Below are 23,652 nucleotides of genomic sequence, written 5' to 3' on the forward strand. Positions count from 1 at the left end.
GAAAAACCTATGTACTCATTACCTTGACCAGAAACCTAGGGCAGAGAGGAGAAGGGGCAGGAGGGGTCTGCAGGGTTAGAAGCAATACCCAGGTATAAACACTATAAAAATGCAATAACCAGTGCTGTACATCTAATAAATATTTCCCTGTTACTCAACTTCTGTGTTAATCTGTTTACGCATCTTTCAAAGACATGCACTGTCAGAACAAAAATGAGAAAATAACCTGAATGCACGATATGCAATCTTTCATCTCATGCTTTAATAAACCTATTAAGTTGGAAAAAGAAACCAATATATATTTTCTGTATTTATAAACTCAAAACACATGCATCGGGGGATACCTCCCACACCAATGACATCCATGTACTGTGTTAACCCTGAGCACTGTATAAACACAAAAGTAAAACCGGTTTGGGAAGCTCCAAGCATTTTAAACCAACTGTGGTCTGTAGCTTTCAACACACTCACAAAGAGCCTGACACAAATGCACGCACACATCCCCCTCTGCTCACCCAAAGTAGAAACAGATGGGAAGTACCAGGGAAGAAGCAAAAGGAAAGACCCATGCACCACTAGCAGCACTGCTGATTTTCAGTTTTGCTATCTGTTCCAGGTTTGCCCTTACTCCCAGAAAAACTAACAAGGGAGAGCACAGTTGAAAAAAATACGTAGTTCTTTAGAAACTGTCCCTGATTTTTATGCGAACGACATGCTTCAACAGCATTTCAGATACATTCATGTTGAAATCTGTCTGTTCTTTATGTGTTGCTCAAGCTGTTGATGCTCTGAGGGTGATGCTGTTGCCATACCGTTTCTGTTGGACCCCAAGCTGTTGAGACTGGTCTGAAGGTAGAAGATTTACAAGAGGGGACACACAATTTGCTGGAATGATCAAACCTACTGTCCATTGTCCATCTTTGGTTCTTAGATGCAGGATGACCTGTATCTTCACGTTTATGCCACTGACAGATGTTGGAACACCCTCAACTTTTGTCCTGACACTCAGCACCGAACCACACAATACATGATATGTACGGCAATGAAAATCTGTTTCACAAACTAACCCCAAGCTTGCTTTTGTGCAATTGCCATGCCAATAAGCATGAGTACAAGTATCTGCAGACCTAACCAGGGCATCAGGGTATCATCGGAGACGACCTTCTTATATTTCTTTTTTAGATCAGCATAAATTTTTAATTTGAGCTACTTCCCAGTATTTGGTTGATAAACTAAGAAAAGTTTTAAACTAAGAAAAGTTTCTTTTCTTTAACTAAGATGGCAGTTTTCCTGTTGTTCCTTATTTGCATGACAAGTAAAAACCATCGTCTGGTCCCGTCAGCTCCACCGAAATCTTGGTGGCTTCCTCCCATGACATTCCCCTCTCTACACTAATTGTGTATAATTCTATGTGGCCATAGGTTGAATATCATGAAGTTAGAAATTTTTTAACATTACTTTTCCTCACCTTTTCATCTCCAGAACCAAGATTTAAGATTCCCATGTCATATCTTCCTTTTTTTTTTTTTTTTTTTGAGATGATGTCTTGCTCTGTCACCAGGCTGGAGTGCAGCGGCACAATCTCGGCTCACTACAACCTCTGCCTCCCAGGTTCAAGCGATTCTCCTGCCTCAGCCTCCCGCGTAGCTGGGATTACAGGCTTCCGCCACCACACCCAGCTAATTTTTGTATGTTTAGTAGAGACAGAGTTTCACCATGTTGGCTACGATGGTCTTGATTTCTTTACTTTGTGATCTGCTTGCTTCGGCCTCCCAAAGTGCTGGGATTACAGGCATGAGCCACTGTGCTCGGCCTCCATATATACATATATATATATTTTGGCATTTTGGACAACTGCAGTAAGTATGTCTGCAAAATGCTGAAATAATGAATTCTGCTGATGCACCTCCAACTATTTAGGAATTTTCTTATGTCGTTATAATCTTTACAGAGAGTAAGAATTCCCTAGCGATCGTCTACATTTATCAGTCTGACTCCTATTAGTCCTTGTTGAACACCTTTAAAAATTCTCCAGAATAGTCTGGAGGTGGTGATACCCCAGGAAAATTCAAGTTTAAATGGATTTCATGACAACTTCTAAAGCATTTTTCCCATCCTTGTTGTCAAAGATGAACATGCTCAGATCCCTAGATTCTGTTGCTCTTCTATCACCACGTACAAGTGCCCTCGAGCTCTCAAGTCTTTTAACAACAATAGATGCAAATCTTAGTTCTCCTGCCAGTTCAGAAATCAGGAAGACATATTCAGGAACAGTAACTTGGTTTGATCTATGAGTTAGTCCAAATTGCTGAGTTGCTCCGTCAGCACTCCAGTGTAATTCTAAAGTCATATGAACTCTGAATCTTTGATTTTTAGCTCTCCTATCTGCTTCTAATGAAATACCCAAACTGGAAGCTTCTGAGATGCTGGCAATATTCTTATCTCCACCCATAAATTGTTGTTTTTTTGTGATGTTTAGTAAGTATTTTCACAGGAACATCATGTTCAGATCTTGACTCATAAGATATGCTTTCATGGGTGAATGCTTAAACTTTGGTACACCCGTACTATGAAATACTACTCAGCAAGAAAAAGGAGTGAAGTACTGATACATGAAACAACCTGGATGAATCATCAGAAAGTTATACTGAATGGAAAAGAAAAAAACAATTCTAAAGTATTCCATATTGTATTATTTTATTTACTTAACGTTCTTGAAATGACAAAATTATAGAAATAGATGACAGACTGTGGTTGTGAAGGGTTGATGAGGGACGAGGGATGGAAGGAAGTAGATGTAGTTATACAAAAGGGGCACATTAGGGGTCTCTGCGTGATGAAAACATCTTGCATCCTGACTGCATCAATGTCAATATCCTCATGTAATATTGCACTATCATTTTGCAAGATGCTACTTTTAGGTGAAATTAAGTAAATGATATACAGGATATCTGTGTATTATTTCTTATAATTGCATGTGAATCTATAATTATTTCAAAATAAAATTTAATGTGAAAATAATTTGAATGACTAAAAATACCAAGGAGTGGCAAAAATATGGAATAATGGTATTCTTATGCAGTGCCAGAGAAAGGGTAATGTACCTTTCTCTAGGGTCAATTGACATTTCTCTAGGGTTAATTAACAAGGATATCACACCTTGTTAAATGTTTGGCAGTGTCTATAAAGCTGAAATGCATAAACTAGCAATTTGCTTCTAGATGCACACTCACCAGAGAAGTGTTCACATGTGCCTAGAAGAGCTGTACAGCCTTAACTGTAAATATCCAAACATGGAAAACCCCCAATCCTCTATCATAGGAGAATAAATGAATTGCCAATGGTATATTTGCTCAGTGAATATGAGACAGTAAGAGAATGAACAATCAACATTCACATGAAACAAAAGGCATGAGTCATAGACATATTATTGGGCTAAAGAAGTCAAACAAAAGAGAGCATATCTGCATAGTCCTCTGTTCATAGAACTTGAAGATTAACAGTTGAAATTAATCACTGTGGAGAGAAGCAAGGATAACTCTTAGAGAGGGCTTGGAGCAGGTGGTATGAATTTTTTTCTTTATCCCTGTGCTGTAAACTGAATGCATTCACTTTGTTCACATCAAGCTGGATTTTGCACTTTCCTGTATACATCTTACAGTCCACAAAAAATTAGAACCCCAAATGAGGTATGCATCAGGGAAAGCAGCATGACTGTGAGTTACTTTCTGAGGAGGAAAGTCAGGACACCCCACACTTTCCCACTGTGAGTGTGGCTGCCTATGTGCAGGAGCATGGACAGTGCTGGGAGAATTTGTCCCTCCAGCTCCACCAGGGTTCTGCCCTTCCTCAGCCTCGCTGCTTTGAGACTTCCCATCCTGGTGACCACCCACTTGGAACTTGCACTGACCTCAGGGCTGCTCTTTCTCTCATTATTCTAAACCTTTTGAAGTGATTTTTTTGAGGTCACGTGTGGACAATTCATTCACTCACCAAATGTGGGCTGAAGACCTGGATATCTTGTGCCACACATTGTGCAAGTCTCAGACGGTAAGAAGATGAACAGGACCCAGTTCCTGCCTTTGAGATACTCAGAGCTGATGAGAAACACACCGCAGCTGCCACGTGTGGAAGGACAGAGGGTGGCGCATGTACTCTGGGTGTCAAGGCTGGTGTGAGTGCATGGAAGGTCTGTGGATGAGCCACTGGAGAAGGTCTTGAGGATTGATGGGTGCTAGACAGGGCCATTTCCACCCAGTGACCTATCCAGGTAGAAGTGGGCTGGAGGCCTCAGAAAAGCCAGTCCATGGCAGCAGGTTAAGGAAATAGACTGAAAGAGCCTTCCATCCCTACTGGGGTGGAACAACAAAGCCTCCCTCTTCCCTGGGAGGCTTGCTTCCTTCTCGTTTGTGTGTGGTTTCACGTGGTCCCAGTTATTTTTCTTTCACTCTCAAATGCCAGATGCAGCCTCCTGCCAGGGCTGCTGCTCAGTGAGCTTGTGATGGAAAAAGTTAGAGGCTTCAGGCTGAGAACAGCAATCAACCTTTTCGTGGAGGGCCACACTGTGGCCTCAGGGACCTTTCCTCCCAGCCTCTGCCTCCCAGGAGAATGGCTCCTTGAGGACTCTGGGCCTTGGGTCAAAAGACGGCTGTATGCAGCATACTCCTGGGAGGCCACACTCTGAGGCACCAGGGGCCAGGGGGTGACAATGATAAGGCAGCGGGTACCGAAAACACTTGGGAAGGTTGCAAAGGCAGACTGATTTGACTTTATACTGCTTCTCAGTCCGATCACAAATGGCCAAGAGCTCTCCTACTGACATTCACTGTTTTTTTTTGTTGTTCGTTTGTAAGATGATGGCATGAAGGACTAGTGGTGGAGAACCATATTTGCTCAACCAGTGTTTTGATTACCATGGTTTTTCCTGCCCGCCCCGGGTGAAGCCCTGTGCCCTGCGGGAATCCTGCCTTCTGGAGCTTTCCAATCCCTCCATCTTTTTATATTTGAGCCTCTGTTGCCAGGCCTAGTAGAGGCAATCTTATACTTTCCTGATTACAAACAGCTCCAGGCTACTGGGGAAACACTGGAAACCATACCCAACTTTCCAGGTGTTAAAGAAGAAAAATATCCAACAGCATTTGTCATAGCACAGTAAGGAAGACTTTGTTCAGGACTGTCACGGCAGGCACAGGGATAATAGCAAAGGGTCTTGCAATGCGGGTGAGAGACTAGGCTCAACTTCAAAAACAGCATGGGCAATGGGAATTTATAGGGACCGGGGGAAGGGTCGGTGGATGGACAATTACTAAGAGGACACTTCAGGGGTCTGGGGGATTCTGGCTAAACCACCTCACAGAATTCCTGCTGAAGGCAGGCCGGGGAGATAGGACATCATGGGGGATGGCGGACATGGGGAGCCTGATCAGATGTCACCGAGGGGGATGAGATATCAGGGGCAGGGAGTCCTTGCTAAACTGACAAAGCAGGGATTGCTAAAACGGATGTCACAAGGAAGTGTACGGAGAAGGTTCCAAAGCCTGACTAAAATTTGGTCAAGTAGAGAATCTTTGTCACAGGTGGTCGTACAAACCAGGGACTCAAATCTGTTTGGTCACGTCCTGCTATGATGAAACACACACCATGTGTGGACTTGGAGCTTTATAAATGATGGCCACAAACTCCTGTACCTGCATGCCTTGTACTCAAATACCTTGTGAAATATGCATTACAGTTGCATATTTAAAAGGTTGAGATAAAAACAAAAACAGATATTTTATGACTTTGTTTACCCTGATGGACAACTTGAGAACACTGCCTTGGAGTGTTCTTTTGGGTGTTCTGGGCACCCAGGGCAATTGGCTGGACCTGCAGACCACCTCATGGAAGAGGTTGCGGGAGGCCAGAGACTGACCATGCTGCAGGCCTAGTGCAGATCTTATCTCTGGGGCCGGAATTTATTTGGTTTCCTTCTTTCCATTTTTTGGTTCATTTCTTTTGTTTGTTTTCTATTCTAGGAAAGTTCTGAAATGAAACAATACCAGGCCAGCACTATATCCCCGGGAAATGTCGAAATGAAAAATGATCTCCTCTCAAGCTTTTCTTTTCCAGGCAAAATCAGCTCCCTTATTGTGAAACGTCCCCACTTCTCTACCCTGTGACTCTCACCCCTGCTCAGTAACGAATCCAGTGTCTCTTTGATGGCGCTTCCTGTAAGGAACTATCCCGAGTCTGCTTTGGGCCTAGACTGCAGTTAGAGAAAAATGGCCAAGTTTATAACATGCTGCTTCTTTGTTTTCCTGCCCGCTACACCCCAATTCCTCCCATCTCTAGCAAGCAGGAGATGAGGTGAGGTGAGAAAGCCTAAATGTTAGCATTTTATTTTCTGCCTACATGTGGCTGATCGTGTGTTTTTTAGACCCAGTTATTAAACTGAAGTTGTGGAGTACTGACACATGGGGCAAGCTTCGTGCAAGTTTCATCTCTCTGACTGCCAATGAGGGTATATATTTATACCCATTCATATCACATTTATTTTCCTGAAACTCAAGGAAAATTAAAGTATCAGAAATCAAAACTTTCTTGTGAGCCACACAGCCCATAATCCCCCAACTGGGGCAGAGGAAATCATGAATGCTCAATTCAAACTAGGCAGTGATCATTGGGTGTCCGGGCAGGGATGGTTCTAGAAGCTTGCAGCATCAAGCTGGTCTTGGAGGGCCACTCTGTGCAAAGTTCTTTCAACATAGCAGAAAAACCATTGCATATACAAATGCAACACTGGAAATTACTTTCTGTCTTTATCCTGTCTTGTTTTTGTGAAATACTGAAAAACACAAAAAAACACATAATCCCAACCTACCCTCACTGGGGAACAGTTTATCAGGAGTGCATTTATTTTGCTTTTCCTTAAGTCTTCAGTGTCCTGGAATAGAAGATTGAAATTCTAACTCTTCTTTCAACAAGGAAACGCCCCTGATGAATTCCAGCAGCAGGGGCAAAGAGCCCCAGCCCAGGATAGGCAAGCCTAGGCCAGGTGGGATAAAGAGAGTCTCACAGGATTTATTTTTGTTTCTCAGTGCACATAAAAGTTATGTTTGTATTATACTGTAGCCTACATGGTGTACAATCACATTTTTCTAAAACATATATATATGTCTTAATTTAAAAATACATTATTTCTAAAAGGAAATTGCTAACAATTATCTGGGCCTTGAGCAAGTCAATCTTTGCTGGTGAGTGTCTTGCCTCAGTGATGATAGCTGCTGACTCATCAGGGTGGCGGCTGCTGAAGTTTGAGGTGGCTGTGACGATTTTTTGAAAGAAGGCAATGAAGTTTGCTACGCCAATTGACTTTTTTTCACAAAAGATTTCTCTATGGCATATGATGTGGTTTGATAGCATTTTGATAGCATCTACCTACAGCAGAACTTTTTACAAAACTGAAGTTAATCCTCTAAAACCCTGACACTGCCTTATCAGTGAAGTTTATGGAATATTCTGAATTATTTCTTGTCATTTCAGCAATGTTCACAGCATCTTCACCAGGAATAGTTTGCGTCTCAAGAAACTGTTCTTTGCTCATTCCTAAAATGAAACTCCTCATCCATTCAAGTTTTATCATGAGATTGCAACAATTGAGCTACATTTTCAAGATCCACTTCTAATTCTAGTTCTCTTGTTATTTCCAGCACATCTGCAGTGACTTCCTCCACTGACATCATGAACTCCTCAAAGTCATCCATGAAGGCTGAAATCGACTTCTTCCAATCTTCTGTGAATGTTTTTTTTTTTTAATTGCATTTTAGGTTTTGGGGTACATGTGAAGAACATGCAAGATTGTTGCATAGGTACACACATGGCAGTGTGGTTTGCTGCCTTCCTTCCCCTCACCCGTATCTCTCATTTCTCCCCATGCTGTCTCTTCCCACCTCCCCACACCCCCGTCCCTCCCCCTTTTCCCCCCCAACAGACCCCAGTGTGTAGTGCTCCCCTCCCTGTGTCCATGTGTTCTCATTGTTCAACACCTGTCTATGAGTGAGAACATGCAGTGTTTGATTTTCTGCTCTTGTGTCAGTTTGCTGAGAATGATGGTTTCCAGGCTCATCCATGTCCCTACAAAGGACGTGAACTCATCATTTTTGATGGCTGCATAATACTCCGTGGTGTATATGTACCACATCTTCCCTAACCAGTCTATCATCGATGGGCATTTGGGTTGGTTCCAGGTCTTTGCTATTGTAAACAGTGCTGCAATGAACATTCGTGTGCATGTGTCCTTATAGTAGAATGATTTATAATCCTTTGGATATATACCCAGTAATGGGATTGCTGGGTCAAATGGGATTTCTACTTTTAGGTCATTGAGGAATCGCCACATTGTCTTCCACAATGGAATGAATTAATTTACACTCCCACCAACAGTGTAAAAGTGTTCCTATTTCTCCACATCCTCTCCAGAATCTGTTGTCTCCAGATTTTTTAATGATCGCCATTCTAACTGGTGTGAGATGGTATCTCAATGTGGTTTTGATTTGCATTTCTCTAATGACCAGTGATGATGAGCATTTTTTCATATGTTTGCTGGCCTCCTGTATGTCTTCTTTTGTAAAGTGTCTGTTCATATCCTTCCCCCATTTTTGAATGGTCTTGTTTGTTTTTTTCTTGTAGATCTGTGAATATTGATATTTGATCTCCTCCCATGAGTCATAAATGTTCTGAATAGCATCTAGAATAATGACTCCTTTCCAGAAGAGCTTTAACTTACTTTTTCCAGATGCATCAAAAGAATCACTACCTATGGCAGCTATCGCCTTACAAAATATATTTCTTAAATAATAAGACTTGAAAGTTGAAGTCAGTTTTTAACTGCAAAATGGGTTGTGCTACCAGGCATGAAAACAGTGGTAATCACCTTGTGCATCTCCATCAAAGCTCTTGGGTGACCAGGTACTCTGGTCTATGGTCAGTAACAGTTTTAAAGGAATTTTAGTTTTTTCTGAGCAGGAGGTCTCAAAAGTGGACTTCAAATTTTTAGATGATTCTGTAAACAGACATGCTGTCATCCAAATTTTGTTGTTTCATTTGTAAAGCATTGGTAAAGTTAGCGTCATTCTTAAGGGCCTTAGGATTTCCTAAACGGTAAATGAGCATTGGCTTCAACTTAAAGGCACCAGCAGCCTTAGACCCCAACAGGAGAGTGAGTCTGTTCTTTGAAGCTTTGACTTCTCCTCTCTAGCTATGAAAGTATTTTCTTGCCAGAGAAGGCTGTTTCATCTACATTGAAAATCTGTTGTTTAGTGCAGCCACCTTCATCATTCATTTTAGCTACATCTTCTGGATAATTTGCTGCAGCTTCTATACCTGTACTTACTGCTTCATCTTGCACTTTGGTGTCATGGAGATGACGTCTTCTTTAAACCTCATGAACTTACTTCCTCTAGCTTCCAACTTTTCTTCTGCAGCTTCCTTACCTCTCTCAGCCTTCAGAGAGTTGAAGAGAGTTAGAGTCTTGCTCAGGATTAAGCTCTGGCTTAAGGGAATGTTGTGGCTGGTTTGATTTTCTATCCAGGCTACTAAAACTTTCTCCATTTCAGCAATATGGCTGTTTTTATCATTCAGATGTTCACTGGAGTAGCACTTTGTTTTCTCCAAGAATTTTCCTTTGCATTCACTGTGTAGCTAATTTGGTACAAGAGGCTTAACTTTAGGCCTATCCCAGCTTTTAACCTGCCTTCTTTACTAAGCATAACCATTTCTAGCTTTTGATCTAAAGTGAGAGATATACAACTCTTCCTTTTGCTTAAACACTTAGAGACTGTTGTAGGGTTATTCGGTGGCCTGATTTTCATGTTGTTGGGTCTCAGGGAATTGACAGCACTGAGGAGAGGGAGAGAGATGGGGGAAAGGCCAGTCAGTGAAGCAGGAAGAACACTTTCAACGTTAATGATAGGAGTTTGCCATCTCACATGGGTGTGGTTTGTGGTGCCCAACAACAATTATAAGAGTAAGGTCAAATATTAATGATCACAGATCACAATAACAGGTATAAGAATGAGGAAAAAGTTTGAAGTATTGTGATAATTACCAAAGTGTAATAGATAGGAAGGGAGCACCTGCTACTGGTAAATGGTGTGGATATACTTGGATATACTTATACTTGCTTGATGCGGGGCTGTCACGAGCCTTCAATTCGTGAACAAACAAACAAACCAGGCAATGTCAATGTAGCTCAAGAAAGTGAAGCCCAGTAAAATGAGATTACCTGTATCTAAGGAGTCTAGTGAGCCCTGGCCTTGGCTGCGGCCCCTCAGCCCTGGACGTGATTAAGGATAAGACTGCCCACACTTGACTGCCATGGCTCACAAGTAGATTGGACCCAGAGGCCTCCTTAAGCTCTGTCCAGGTTGCAGAGTCTCTACAGACACTTAAACACAAATGGTAATGAAAATGCACTGTTAATGAGGTTGCCCATCATATCCTCCAATTTTCGCTGCACCTCTGTGCAGAGACTAAGAAACCAACAGTCTTGCAGAAGGAAAACCTCAATAATGGACAGGGTCACACCATACTTTTGTACATACAAACTTATAAACATATAGGAATGCACAACATCTCTCTCATTAGGCTCAGACCTTTCCACTTATGATCAGAGATTCTAACCCACTGCTTGCTACGTAACCAGCAATTTATTTCCCTTCTATAAGATTCAATTGCCTTGTAAGAACATTGAGAAAAAAAAAGTCAGAGAACTTCAACCTTCATTTCAAGCAGTGGAAGCTCTTTCTTCCAAACAATGGCCCCTGCCAGAAAGTCCAATATTTAAAACTGATGAAAATGGAGTGGCATTGCTTGCACATATATTGCCTACTCTAATGTCTCTCCTCCGTTACAGACACCCTATACTCCCTGTTCCTTGACCCTGCTCTGGAGGCAGTTTTTTGGAGGAGGGTTTGAATACCACCAAACTCTATTATTCCAAATGCCTTTCCACTATCTTCTGTTCAATAAAGCTGTCCCTTAGGCTGCCCCTTCATCCAGAACAGAGCTGGGACTTCGCAAAGGGGGCAAGGCAATGTTATGCATTCAATTTAGAGTACAGGTACCTGTGTTCCTCAGGCTACTTGCAGGCCATTTATCTGATAAGTGGCCACAGGTGACCACAGCAGCCACAGATCAGTGGCTCTTGCATGCCACACTTGATTCTTTCCATTCCTCTCTTGTACATTCATGCTCCTGGATTTCAAGAACAGTCCCAGTGCTCAGATCCTCACCATGTTATCCTCCTTGGCTAATGGTCCTGCTGACATAATTTCCCAGTAATATTGGCAACGTTTTTGCTGATGTGTATGATCAACTTTAATAAAGCAAATACACTGAGGAATCTTGGGTGAAAATAAAAATGATACTCAAGGATTAACTTAACAGGTTTAAATATTAATTAGTGTATTAACGTGATGGGCATGCCTTTAATATTAAGGTGCATCGCTCTACCACAATACTGTGTTTTAGTTCTGTTTTGAAACATGCATTCCTATTTCCAACCATACCTCCAGCTCTGATCCCATCCAGGGACACATGGAGCCAAATGCTTGCATGCTCCCTCCACAGAACAGCAGCTGCTCAACGTGAAACACATGTTTTGGAAACAAGAAGTAGTGCTCACACCAAGAGGCTGAGTTGATTACATACACAGGAAGTTCACAACTGGGTGGCTCTCCTCTAAGTCATCTACTTACTGACTGTAAGACCTTCCCCCACTGCTTTTGTTTATACAAGTCTGTTTAGGGAGTGATTGCTCTTCTTACATGGCCAGACTCATGTCTAGGTAGGCTACCGAATCATGTTCCTGCATGGCAATAAGGGACCTTGAGGTTGTATAATCCGATGCCCTTGCTTACAGATGTGGAAACTGGCCACCAAGGAGAGTGACTTGGCCATGAGGATGTAGCTAGAGGAGCAGTATCACCTCAGCCAGGGGCAAAGGAAGCCCTGTCTTGGGCTCCATCATCTAGAGGACCCTCCAGCTATGACTGTCCCATTTTGCAAGTTATGAAATCCATGAGCTCAAGAGACCTGCCCATCTGGAGTCTGTGCACACCTTCCAGGCACCCAGAACCTTGGAATTGTCTGCCCAGTGACCCATATCCACTTCTGCATGCATTCTCATACCAAGGTGTGACCAAGGTATGGTTGCCTTTGGCAGGTGTGAAAATTTAGAGTGTCAATATGTGTATACAAGTTCTTCACGTTGTAAGACAGGGCTAAAGCCAGTGTGGTAAGTGGTGGGGAGCTGAGCCAGCTTGCCCCTCTCCATCCCTTTTGCTGTGGAACTCCAAGGAGTCTGAGAATTCTAAATTAAACCTGGCTTTTTAGATTTTTGTGAAGGTGTATTTAACCAGGCGAGAAGGTAGAATATATTTTATTTAGCAATTTGTTTGTTTTATTCATAATTTTAAAATATTTGAACTCAGGCCTGTGGGTTTCCATTTGTGCTCTCGATCTGGGCCCTGCGTGTATTGGGGTCTGGCTTGCTCAGAGCCCAGCTCCCTTGGATTAAGGGCACAGCCAGTGCCCCTGGCTGCCTTGCAGGGAGCAGCCCATGTAATAGATTGTGACAGGCATGGCAGAGGGTTAAAAGCAGAACTGATGTATAAGCAGAGGACCTATTTTACCATTGTCTACTTGTGTGACTGTGGAAAAGCCATTTACCTAAACTAATTGTCTATTTTGTGATCAGCAAAGAATATAGCACCTAACTGCTTTGGGGACAATTTTTCTAGCAGCAGAGCCTGAGACAGGTGCTCTTGGGTGATGGGTTGTTGAGGAAAGGCTCTCATGGGAGCGACAGAAGCAGGACAAGAAAGGGAAGGAGCTGGATGAAGGTGTCTGCTGCAGACCAGCATCAGCCTAGTCCAGTGGAAAACTCTGGAGCTCGAATTGCTTTAGTTCTGTTCTTAGAGAACAAAGCACCAGTAAGTCAATTCTACCTGCAGGCAACCCCTTAAAACCTGCATGAGTCAGTCTGATCCAAAGAGAGGCCTTGGTACTTGGTTTGAAAGAGTGCACCAGGCCCATTGACCATTGCAGACATAATTGAGGGGCTTCACTAACACCCACAGGTGTCCTCTCTACTCTACATCTACCATATTTGCATGGTGGAAAAACAGAATCTGTTTTTCAAGGCATGGCACTATAAACAAAATGTGAGAATATCTGGCAGTTATTTCTTAAATGTATTAAATGCAAAATAACCAAAGGGCAAAGATGGGAAGAAGAGCCCGAGAGATAGTTTTGTCTTGCTGAAGGAAGATTGGCTATTAATACAAAAGAAAATGCAAAGTAACTGTACAAAATACTGTTTACATCGACTTTATTTAAATTTTATTCGTGTTGTAGAGCTCATTTTCTAACTGACTTTACCTTTCTGTATCTGAGAAGAGCTGATGACTGATAGGAGTCATGCTTCTTTCAGCATTAACCATGATCCTAGGATAAAACGGCAGAGGCAAATGGAGGTGGATGTGAAGCAAAGTCAGCACACAAATACACTATTTGCTGAAGCCTGTGCCCACAGATGGCCTGAACTTCTTACTTTGCTTTCTGCAATAGAATCTCCTCTCATGATCTCCAAGTAGGTTAAAAGGCTCCATAGAGACATAAAAGATATGAAAAGCACATGAAATTAACCCATCTAAAAGACTGGCAATTACTGTGCAATAAATGAGAGCAGGTGGCATCAATAGCTTCTCTGCCTGTTGCATTTTGATTTCTGTTCCAGAATGGCTGCCATCAATCATTTTCTATCACCAAGAGGCTGGAGAAGCCTTGCTTTGGCAGTGGGAGCCCCTGGGAAGATGCCAGCTTTCTGAGTGGGGAGTTGTCAGACTGAGCTCACCAGGAATGCTTGTCTGTAGTGCCAGATCAGAGGAAACAGTCTTGAGTCCCAGAAAGAGACCAATAATCAGTAAGTTGGAGTTTAGGTGGATGGCTGCAATCCAGGGAAAGATATAAATGAAGATACCAAGGTTGATCTGGGACCAGAGCCGAAGGCTCCCAGAAGATTCAGTGATATAATGAAGTCAAAAATAATGGCATTACTGGTCCTGATTCCCCATTTATACCTTTATTCATGCTTTTGTCATATGAATTAAAGTTTCTTCTGCTGGAGTAGCTGTACTTGTATCAGACAGAACAGGCTTTAAGTAAAAAACACTTGAAAAAAGACAAATAATGTCATTTCAGCAAGAGAATATAACAGTATAACAATTCTAAATATATACACACCTGACACTGGAGCACCCAGATTCATAAAACATATATTTCTGTACCTAAGAGAGAGACAGCAATGCAATACAAGTGGGGGCTTCAACACCCTATCCACAACATTAGACAGATCGTCAGGTCAGAAAGTCAACGAGACTTTGGACTTCAATTTGCCTTCAGACCAAATGGAACTAACAGATATTTACAGAACATTCTACTCAACAACTGCAGAATTGTTTTGATCAGCTAGATAATGGAGACTCAGAAGGCAAAGGGAATGGGAGGCTAATGGATAATGAGAAATTAGTTAATGGGTACAATGTATGTTATCCGGGGAATGGATGCCCTAAAAGCCCTGACTTGACCATTACACAATTTAGGCATGTAAAAAAATTCTACATATATCCTATAAATGTGTGCAAATAATAAATAAAGTTTCTTCTGTTAAACTAAACAGAATGCGTTTTTCACTCTTGGATTTTGTGTTCATCTTCATGACTCATTTCAGCCACGGGAAGTGGGTAGAAGTGACAGCGTGCACACCACGGGATTCGCTTCAGCCAATGGGAAGTGGGTAGAGGTGACAGTATGTGCGTTCACCAAGGGATTTGCTTCAGCCAATAGGAAGTAGGTAGAAGTGACAGCATGTGCATTCACCATGGGATTCGCTTCAGCCAATGGGAAGTGGTAAAATGGCCTGTTTTATGGCCTTATTCATTTTTCACTTACCTTCATGCCTCTGGCACAGGGAAGAATATGCCCCTGCCAGACTGCTGGTACAAGAAGGCTGGAAAGTATGTGTGGCAGAGCCGCCCCAAATGACCCACAGTATGATCTGAAATCAAGCAGCCCCTGCTCCAGAACCCTGAAGCAAGCCCAGCCCAGATCAACTGCCCCATACATGCAGGAGTAATAACAGTGATTGTTTTCAGCTGCTGAATTTTGGAGCATTTGTTACATGGAATAATTATGACAATACCTGGCCAATATGATCAGCTATAAGGAACACTGGGAAGGGACAGTTGTATGTATTTCTTTTGCATGTGACTGACCGTGTGTCATTTGGGAAGGGATGGTGTGTTAATGCGGCAGGTTGGTAACTGAGACTTCTTGTCAATGCTATATTAGAAGTATTCTCCCAAGAATTTACCCAAGTTTTGCAAGAAACTCAAATGAGCTCTGAGCATTTTTCAATTCCCTAGAGGGATTACTGAGTAGCTGCTTAGCTGTTTGATTTTTTTTTTTCCTCTGAGCCTACATTTCCTCTCTTCCTCCTTTCCTTTTTTTTTTTCTTTCTCTCACTCTCTTTCAATATTTCCTTCCTTCCCCAGAAGCTCCATGCCAGTTTTCCATGCCAACAGTACAGGCAGGGTATCCTAAAATTGTTAGTTTATTTAGAATTCAGAATATTTGTTTCCGAATTAACCGTATATGGTTTTGAATGTCTGTTAGAAAATGATCCATCCTAATTTTTAACTTTGGCCTGGATCCAGTTGCCTTAAGTAGATGCCGTTAGTTTTACTTTTCTTGGTAACCAAAAGACATTCAAAATTTTGCTAGTGATACAGTCAGCCTAATGATTCCATTAGGAAACAAGGATGCTTTTAGAGCTCTTTCCACTGAGAGAGGAGAATGTCACAAACTTGAAGGAATTACAGTCAGAGACATTTAGAATTGGTAGAGATATCAAGAGCTCATTTTAGGTAGAAAAGAGGAATTTCAGAGAGTTTATGAGTCCTTTCCGAAGCCACAGAGTTTATAAATGACACAAAGTGGTATAGAGCCTGGTGTCCCAATTCAGACTCCAGTGCTGCTCACTAGAAATGGAAGAGACTTCAGGCCTGTGTGTAATCACACCCATGCTCCTGTGCCCACGCTATTGTCACTCATCAGCCTTGACACTCTTTCCTGCAAGGTTGTTTAAATGTCCTATTTGCATCCTTTCACATTCATCAAACTAGAAGAAAGTGGGTATGACTGAGGGAGGACTCCTCTTGGCCAAACAATGCCTCTGTGTATAAGAATATTCATTCTGCAGCCAAGAGTGCTACAAGGTTCAAAGAGTCAGGAAACATCAGGCTGAGGCTTAAAGTCTTAAAGAAACGCTAGATTTTTTAAATGTGCCATAGAGCTGCCATTTCTGTACCTAATCCTCGTATGTTTTCAATGCAGCCTTTAAAAATGGCCGTGTTGGTGTGGTGCCTGAAAGAACTGCTCTGGAACATGGCAAGATCTCCTGTCTCTTCCCTGTCTTCAGTTGCTCAACACAAGAACTTGGATGTGTGGGCACATTAAAAGTCATACCCCAGCACTCACCTGCTGACCTTGTTCTCCCTGCAGTTGTGGGACGACATGGACAAGACCCAGAGCCTTGGCCACGGAGCCTTGGTCAGAATTCTTTGGTTCCTTGGCACTCATATTCATTGTAGGAGCATGTGATAGAAAAACTCAAGACCAGCGCCAAGGAGCTGCCCTCCGAATTGTGTCATATTGTAACATATGTCCCAGTTTCCTCCCATTTCTATAACTTTGAATTGACTTCCCCAAACAATCCAAATTCCTTAATAGAGACCTCTGCTAGAAAAGAGTTAAAACATGACTTTAGGGAGACCCCAGACACAGACAGTGTGTCAGTGGGTGACCTAATGACTCATAAGAGGCACTGATCCATCTCAAGGAGTCCTTCAGGGTCCTTTAAATTATCAGTCTGTAAATTATAGGGAGATGGTGCATCAAAGAAAAGCAGGCTGTCTCCAAGAACACATGAATGAGCAGCACAAATGAGGCAGTTTTGAGGCCAGGCGCGGTGGCTCATGCCTGTAATCCCAGCACTTTGGGAGGCTGAGGCAGGTGAATCACGAGGTCAGGAGATCGTGATCATCCTGGCTAACACAGTGAAACCCCATCTCCACTAATAATACAGAAAATTAGCCAGGCGTGTTGACGCACGCCTTTAGTCCCAGCTACTCGGGAGGCTGAGGCAGGAGAATCGCTGAAACTTGGGAGGCAGAGGTTGCAGTGAGCCAAGATCATGCCACTGCACTCCAGCCTGGCTACAGAGCAAGACTCTGTTTCAAAAACAAAACAAAACAAAACAAAACAAAAAAAACGAAAAGAGACAGTTTTGAAATGTTTGGTGACTGTGGCCTTTGCCTGTGGCCCTGGGTCACCATCTCAGTGTACCTTATTTCCACTTGAATGTCACCCTCCTTTCCGTATCTGAACACTTTCAGCCTGTACTGGAACTTCCCCTGGAGAACATAATCCTGTTCCAACGTCTCCCTGGAGACACACATGCACCTGTGTTGCACAGTGTCTGCAGAAACAGACACACAAAAGCCTTCAATTACCAATTGCCACCCACCCCTTCAAGGCCCCTAGTTAGTGCTCCCTCAACGGGTGCCATCTGCTACCTTGAAAACCCCAACAATCTATCTGTCCTTTTTCAGTATATTGAAGACTCCCAAAGTAAGACTAACGATGTAGCAGCCCTTTCTGCAAGCTTTAGGTAAACCGTTCTCCTTACCATTTGGCTAAATGATGCCACGACTCAGTGCTCACAGCCATAGTTTCAAGTGAAACTGTCACAAATGAATAGAATACATAATGGTCATTATTGATGGATGGATAGATATAAATATAGACATAGATATTTTCTTTATACTTGGGACATCGAGAGTCATGAATGCCATATGTATGATCTCAGTATGTAAAAAAATGAGAAACGGGAGATGCCCCAGGGTTGTGGACCAGTCTGCTGAGGTGGTGCTTTTTGCATGGGTGTCCACCTCCATGGGGCTCCCATCACAAGCTCCCTGGGCATCCCTTGCTTGGGGTTTAATGGTATGAGGATAGGATGTTGCTTTGCTTCCTTTGGAGATGTGTGGAGTTCAGACGCCTGAGTGAAAAAATCCTCACCTCCCTTTTTCTACCGGCTCAAACGATGTCTCTTGTTATATTAGCAACCTGGAGAGAACCTAGAGGATTGGGTGGTTGCATTATGAGTGTTATTGCCCCAGCGTTATAAATTTGGACTGAAGAGAACTAGTGACATTGCTAGAAGAGATTAAAATGTATATTTTGCTTTTGGAGGCTTCGATGTTTTCCCAAAGGAATTTTGGTTATTATTTGCCCCTAAGTGTCAATCTGCCCCTAAGTGTCATATGCATGAGAAACAGGCTCCATGTCTGGGGGTAGGGGTGTTATATCATTTTTCAGTGGGATCTTAGAGAGCTCACATTTCTTTAAAGGGAGGAGAGAAAATGACAATTCAGAATTTTTTGGCATAAAAGATTATTGCAGATATTAAGGTAAAACCTCTTGCCGAAATTTCCAAAATGCTGTGGAGAATGGTAGCCAGTGGCTTGTGAGGAATCATGTGGAATGGTGTGCAGTGTGATCTCTGGATACTCAGCCCTCCACTCGGGTTGAGATTCATAGTCCCACTTCATCTTGCTGTGGGTGCCCAGTGCCTGGCAGGCATTCTAAGGGCCAATGGTAAACTCTGTGTACCCTGCCCACAAGAAGACAAACAAGGAAGACCACCAGGACCTGAGCTGTGGGGACAGCTCATACCAGACAAGGTAAGATTAGAGCTTACCTTGATGACAGCAAGTGACAACAGGAAGTCCTGAGGGCAGTGTGAGAAGAAGGGAGTGCATGCATGCATCGGGGTCTGGATGGGAGTTTGTCCAAGGCCCAGGTGTGCACCCTGATGGTGCAAGACAGCTGGGAGGGATCAGATGGGACAGTGCAGCCCACACTTGTCTCTGGAAAACTGGTTGCAATGTGAACAGTCCTGAAGGACTGCAGGTCTCCTCTGAGCAAGAGCACCTCTCCTTTCGTTTAGTGAGCCCCTGCAGAGCTTTTGACGCTGTAACAGGAAAGAGCGTGTGGGTGCCAGCAGGAGGGAGAAGACTGAGATGCATACAGAGGTAATTTGCTGTGAAAAAGAAAATTATGTTAAATTGAAAATGGTCTCCAAGCAGCTTGAGTGGAAAAGCTTTGCAGGAGGCAGAAGAGGGCTTTAGCAGAAGAAGTGGGGCCCGTCCGTGGGAAGGCATGCCTCTGCACCTTGCAGCCTGGAAAATCCCCACCGCTCTCAGCGTTGAGGAATTTTACAGAACGGTGATGCTGGTGCACACGTTCTATTATTTTCCTGTTCTAACCCACTTCCATGACCTCCAATGTCACGTATTTCTGCTACTTTGAGTCACAAAAGAAGGGACGGTTTGCAGAGCAGGGCAAGGAGGAGAAAGGGTGGAAGAGGTGAGAGTCTAAAAAGCCCACACCAGGACCTATGTGGTCGGGGAACAGGCCAGGCATGGGCAGCGCAGGATCAACAGGGAACGAGCCTCTTCATCTGCCAGGGCACCCCAAGAAGCAGGACCAGGTGCTGGGCAGCGAACATGAGTCCCTGTGGTTATTAAGTGGGGAATATCCTGCCAAGATACTCCTGAAAGAGATGTGTTCATCATTACAAAAAGAAGAAGAATGAAAATGCCTAAATAGCAGTGTAGACACAAAGGCGGAAAGGTTTGGAGAGCCTGTTATCCTGGGGGATGGGCTGCTTTACTGGAGGAGGTAGCTGAACTAGACCACACAAGTGGCTGGGTGGGGTGACAGCCCATGGAGTCCACGTCCAGCTGGGCCTCCATCTTTCCTTGTGACTTTGGTTCTCCATTTCTTCATCTGGGAAATGGGCTCCATAACACCCACCCTACTTGTCCAAGCTTTTGTAAAGATTCACATCATTTGAAGGTGTGAAATTGTGAAAACTGTGCTGTCTTGGTCCACAAGCTGAGCATTATTATATGTTCGCAAGACAGACTCTGTCAATTTATGGTATTCTGCTTTTTCTCTGGTTTGAAAAAAGTCCCAGGTAACTACAATTGTGGGGATTTTGTCTTGTTTTAGCCTCTGCTATTTTTAACCAGGGTTTGTTTTACATTATAGATGCCTTTGTGCCTTCTTATCTACGTTCTACACTTCAGGCTCATGAGGTCAAGAGATCGAGACCATCCTGGTCAACATGCTGAAACCCCGTCTCTACTAAAAATACAAAAAATTAGCTGGGCATGGTGGCACGTGCCTGTAATCCCAGCTACTCAGGAGGCTGAGGCAGGAGAATTGCCTGAACCCAGGAGGCAGAGGTTGCGGTTAGCCGAGATCGCGCCATTGCACTCCAGCCTGGGTAACAAGAGTGAAACTCCGTCACAAATAAATAAATAAATAAATAAATAAATAAAATAAACAAACCAAAAACAAAAATTAAGGCCAATATCCATGCGTCAATTTGTCCCGAACACATCTGTCTTGGTTTGGTCCGATATGAAGCAGAACCTGGTATGAGGATGTAAAGCTGGGGATGTCTTTGGGAGCTGGTCCCAGGGAGCACAGGCGTGGGGTAGGGGGAACCAGGGGAGGGCAGGAGGGTGATAGAGCGTGCTCACAGGGGCAGCCAGCCTCATTCCCACCGGGCTCCCGGGGAGCAGCCTGGAACAGTCTCAGAGTTGACCCGCCCTCTCCCCACTGTCACTGCCTGAGGACTTTTGAAACTTCTGGGCTGCCCTGGACCCCACCCGGGAGAAAGACCCCGCTGTGTAATGGTGAGAGTGTGGGGAGCTACATGGATATATTCTATATGCATGTAATGCAGTTTGCTGAGATGGAAGGAAGGAGTGGCAAAGAGATGGCAGGATGAAGGAGAGCGGGAGCAAGTGTGAGGCAGGGGAGCCTGCCAAGCCCTGGCAGGATGTTCTGCTCTGAGAAAGGGCTGCAGGCCCCACACAGCAGCTGTCAGAGCCCAAGTCCTCCGGGACGGCCGCGCGCACAGACACGGTTCGCAGACCCTCTTCTCAGACCAGGAAAGGTAATGGGAAAGAGAGCTCCCAGCGGGCACTCTGGTGCATCACAAAACTCAAGGTGTTTTCGTCTTCCTTTTTCTTGCCAGTTTTTGACAGAATGAATCAAAGTAAAAGTAAGAAGAGAAAGGAAGAGTGTGTGTGTGAGAGCGTGTGTGTGCCTGTGTGTGTTTCCAGAGAGATCCAGCAAGAGGGAGCTGGGGACCCCTCCTCAGCCACACCTGCAGCCCAGGGGCTTCACCCAGCCCTAGTTGCTGCAGAAGATGAGAGCCTGCTCCGGGTTCCTTGGCCCTCCACTAGAGTTTTTTTTATATAAGAGTGAAAACATTGGCCATGAAGAGTTACCATTTATTGAGCATCAAAACGGATCACAGTTTCAATGCACATCATGCCCTAGTTCATTCTGGAAGCCCAGCGGGGTCGAGTTGCCACGGACCCTACAACCAGGGCTGGAGTCAACGTTCACCCGCTTCCCTCTCCCAGGACTTCCAGGCATTCGCACGGGTCCTGGATGCTGGCTGTCACTCAGACCCTCTTCAGGATGCAGGCCCAGCAGCTGGACCGGTGGCTGCCCACAGCTCACAGCTGAGGTCTCCTGGAACTGCCTTCAGGCCTCTCTCTGTGGGAGTCCCACATGCCCCACCTCCTGGAGGCAGCGAAAGGCCAGGGCCCTTTGCCTCTGTGGAATCAGGACCCTGGGTCCATCGAGGCCTCGGTGCCAAAGCATCACAGGCCAGCGTCTCCCTCTTCCTACTTCCTGCTTCCCTCGCATTGTTTTGGACCTCCTCAGGATATTGTTTAATTTCTGATTTACTTTGGATCCAAATGAGGGCCTGGTGGTGGTTTGTGGGTTTCCGGTTCATCTTTCCATTTCTTCTGATTCTTCCTCCACAGGACAGGAGATGGATATGAAGTTCTGTCAGGTCCTGAGTGTCATCATCATCCTTTCATTCTTGGGTGTGGGAAGTGGCTGCAGTCAGCAGGCCCTGTGTGGGGTGAGCTCCAGTGGGCATCCACCTGTCACCTGACCTCCGTGAGCCTCCCCTCCAACTGGGGGGGTGCATGATGGGCAACAGTCCTTAAAACACCTGTGCGCAGTGCGGATGGACTGCAGGGGTAGCCACCGCCGACGCCTGGGAAGCTCTGCAGCTCCTGCCTCAAGGGGCCTGCCTTCCATGCTGGGCTCTGGGTCTGCGAACTGATCAGTGAGGAAATAGTGAATTTCCCTTCTATCCCCTATGAGCTGTCACCACGGATCTTTGCTGGTCAGCATTTCTAGTTCTCTTCCTGGCTTCGCTTCCCATTGTGATAAATCATTCCCTTCTCACCTCTGGCCTTGGTTACTCCACAAACCCTTTCGCTGGCCCTCAGCAGCATCTCTCCCCGTTGACCCAGCCTCCCAAGACAGCTCGCGGGCTCCCCTGCTGCTCAGTGGAGGGAGTGCTCTCTGGATGTCTAAAGCCTTCCTCGCTTCTGTGCCAGGTCGGTTCCCACACCTCCACCTCATACCTGTGCATGTCCTCGTACCTTGTCCCAGCACAGGGTCCCTCACTGAAGTTCAGCTCCTGCCCAGGGGTAAGGACTGCATATTGACGAGTCCTCCCCTCTCCACTGCCACACGAGGAGAGGCTGTTCTCTTCTGTCAGAACTGTGGACTTCATCTACCAGCACAAAGGATTCAGGGAGCTCTAGAGGTCGAATTTCCAGGCTCATTCACATCAAGTTTCTATTCTGTGTTTTCAGTTCCCATTCATCTCTATAAGGGCCCCAACCTTTAACTCAGGAGGAATATGGGGGTGTGTACCTTGCAGCTTCAGGGGATGAGCCCTCAGTCCTTCAGACATGCCTGGAGTTGATAGATGGCATATCTGTGCCTCTCTCTTCCGAGGTTATTAACTCAGTTTCAAAAGCCAACTGACTCCCCGAATTTTATCTTTATCACTATCCCCACACTGCTCACCCACTTCACTAACAAGCAAACCCATTGCTCTGCCCCTTCAATCTGCACCTCATGTCCATCCGCCACAGCCTTACTAACTGATGCTGCCTGTGCCAAAGTTATCACAGCCAATAACTATGGGCAGGGTCCTTAGTGATGCCTACATGTTGACTTACCCTGCCTTAAAAACTAATCCTGGCCAGGAGCGGTGGCTCAAGTCTGTAATCCCAGCACTTTAGGAGGCCAAGGAGGGTGGATCACGAGGTCAGAAGCTGAAGACCAGCCTGGCTAACATGATGAAAGTCCATCTCTACTAAATATACAAAAATTAACTGGGCATGGTGGCATGTGCCTATAATCCCAGCTGCTTGGGAGGCTGAGGCAGGAGAATTGCTTGAACTGGGAGGTGGAGGTTGCAGTGAGCCAAGACCACACGACGGCACTGCAGCCTGGACTACAGTGGAAGACTCTGTCTCATAAAAAACAAAAATCAAAACAAAACAAAAAAACAAAACTAACCCTGAGACTGCGCTCCAGGGACGCACGTGGTACCAATTGCCTGAGCTTATGATACCCCAAAAGCAATGT

The 23,652-nt window shown here is 44.5% G+C and overlaps 1 pseudogene; it reads right to left on the reverse strand.

The window, feature by feature from the left end:
- Window positions 1-761: 761 nt before the first annotated feature.
- LOC101033461 (protein strawberry notch homolog 1-like) lies at window positions 762-16,686 on the reverse strand (annotated as a pseudogene).
- Window positions 16,687-23,652: the final 6,966 nt, after the last annotated feature.

Source organism: Saimiri boliviensis, chromosome 9, assembly GCF_048565385.1.
Source record: "Saimiri boliviensis isolate mSaiBol1 chromosome 9, mSaiBol1.pri, whole genome shotgun sequence".
In the NCBI taxonomy this organism is placed as follows: domain Eukaryota; kingdom Metazoa; phylum Chordata; class Mammalia; order Primates; family Cebidae; genus Saimiri; species Saimiri boliviensis.